This window comes from Equus caballus, chromosome 1 (genome assembly GCF_041296265.1).
Source record: "Equus caballus isolate H_3958 breed thoroughbred chromosome 1, TB-T2T, whole genome shotgun sequence".
Classification (NCBI taxonomy): domain Eukaryota; kingdom Metazoa; phylum Chordata; class Mammalia; order Perissodactyla; family Equidae; genus Equus; species Equus caballus.
In genome coordinates this window covers 100,938,798-100,941,300 of record NC_091684.1, presented here as the reverse complement: position 1 = coordinate 100,941,300, position 2,503 = coordinate 100,938,798, and the positions used below count along the sequence as shown (strand labels likewise).

Genomic DNA, 2,503 nt, shown 5'->3' with positions numbered 1-2,503 from the left:
TGTCAGTAGCTTGAGGTGGGAGCAATCATTTGGTCCAAAACTTGGCCATCTTGGCAGAAATGTCCATGGATGAGGAATTTTTCTCTTCAAAGGAAGTATCCACATAATAAACATTTGAGTTTTGGCCTTTCCAGTAAACACTGCATGGACTCTAGACTAATGCTTTATGTGGTATAACTTCTGTCATTTATAAATTGACTTTTGGTATTTAGAAATACATACTTATGGGTGAAGTCAATTCTGTAGTATTTCTCAGCTTTCTGCCTTTGTCATCTAGAAATAGAAGAACCTAGATAACCCGCAGCTGAAGTGCAGGCCCTTCAGTTTTCCGTCGTGGTCTCGGCAAGCTGCAGGAGCAGAGTTAAGGCATTTGATGCATCCAGACTGAGCTCTGATGCTCACTTCTGAACTCTACTCACAGCTTCTGACGCTGTTGAGAGCGTCACTCCACGCTCCTGGCCTCAGTGGCCCTCTATGTTTTGTGAATGCTTTGAACCCACTTCCTGAGGAGGAAAAGTCAGAGCCAGTGACCTTTCTGAGATAGTATGAGTTACCTGTCCTGCAGGCTTCCTAGAGAGAATGGTGCTGAAATTCTCTCTCCTTTGAGCACTCCCTCCAAAGCAAGGAATGATGCCCACGTCACTTTCACCCACACATCATGGCCCTGATTTTATGTGAGCCCCTAGAGTCTATGGTTTACTTCAGCACTCAGATGTTCCATTCCCTTCTTCTGTAATCGGATGAATCTGCAATTGCAAAATTGTATGCCTTCAAGTGAGGATATAAGAAGAGGAAGGTGGGAATGAGGCAAAAAACAAATCTGAGGTGAATCAGAGAAGCTTCAGACTTGACTGGTGGTCAGGTTTCTAAAGGAAATGGAAGGGTGTATGGCAATAAGAGAACTCAGTCATGATTTTTAAAAGATGGTTGTTTTCTTCAGTATTTAAAGATGCTCTTTTTTAAAAAAAATTATTTTCAAGATGATTATAGAGCTTGGGACATTCAGAAAACTGAACTTTATAAACCAGAACAAACTTACTCTCCCCCTGCTGTGAAATTTGGAAATTCAACCACATTTCAGGACGACTATGTTCCGCAGGAGATAAAGCCCAGGCAGAGCTTTAGACCCAGCTCTGTGGTCAAACGCTCCACATGCCCTTTTGATGGTGACACCAGTCATCGCCTTGACTATGTGCCTTACCAGCTAGAAGTCAAGTCCGCAAGGCCGAGAGAAGTTTACAAGCCAACCAGCCAACCCTTTGAGGTTCTCACAACGCACCGACGTGACTTTCAGGGTCTGGCTGGTGAAACTGCGAAAATCTGCAGACCTGCACACACCAGAGTGACCCAAAGAGCTCATTTCGAAGGAAGCACTGAATTCCGTGAAAGTTTCCAGCCGTGGGAAATCCTGCCCCCTGAGGTCAGGAAAGTGCAGGAGTACGTTCCTCCTGCAGGTGCGATGCAGTCAGACAGCACGAGCCACCTCGACTACGTTCCCCATCAGGCCACGCGCGTCCTTCCCATCAGGCCGCTGTCCCATCGGAGGAGGAACAGTGATCCCTTCCAAGGGAAGAGCACCATGAAGGAAGACTTTCCCGCATGGGAGAGTCGTCGCCAAGGCCCCGTCAAGCAGCAGCCGCAGATTCCTGCCCCGTCTGGAAGGTTCGAGGGTTTGAGCACTTTCAGGTGTCACTATGTGCCTCATGAACTGGTTCCAACGGAGAGCTGCAGACCTTTACAAGTTCCTGTTAAGAGTTCTGCTCCGTTTGATGACGTAACCATGTACTCCACAGAGTACGTGCCAAAGAGACGGGAGATCTGCCCTGCCAGCTGTCCTTCGCCTCCGGGCTACGTCTTCGAGCACACGGACTCCCGAGGTCATCAGTTCTTCCGCAAGGTCACTCCCGTGGTAAAGGCCTTCTGATCACCAAATCATATTGAAAGGAAGCTGACTCACAGCGGGTGGGTTTTCCAAAGGCAAGACCAACTTTTTATAGTAGGAAAAAAATTATGAGAGCTAACAAGAATCAGTTTTTAAATTTTTTTTGTTTTTGAGGAAGATTAGCCCTGAGCTAACATCTGCCGCCAGTCTTCCTCTTTTTGCTGAGGAAGACTGGCACTGAGCTAACATCCGTGCCCATCTTCCTCTACTTTATATGTGGGACGCCTGCCACAGCATGACCTGACAAGTGGTGCATAGGTCTGCACCCAGGACCCGAACTGATGAACCCTGGGCCACAGAAGCGTAATGTGAGAACTTAACCGCTGTGCCACCAGGCCAGCCTCAAGTTTTTAAATTTTTAAACAAGAAAATTGGAAAATTTTTTATAGGAAATCAGGATCTTAAGATTCATTTTGTATTGATATTTTTACCAAGATTTTTCTTTAATGTGCATTTCTGAAAGTTGAATGAGGTACATTCCCCTCTGAATTATTTTAATGCCCAATATACTGTTTGGTAGCTTGTCCCCAATCTGTTGTCCTTTCTCCTTGTGTTTATAAT

The 2,503-nt window shown here is 45.9% G+C and overlaps 1 pseudogene; it reads left to right on the top strand.

Moving 5' to 3' along the window:
- Window positions 1-802: 802 nt before the first annotated feature.
- On the top strand, window positions 803-2,002 carry LOC138923930 (stabilizer of axonemal microtubules 2 pseudogene; annotated as a pseudogene).
- The last annotated feature ends 501 nt before the right edge of the window (window positions 2,003-2,503 follow it).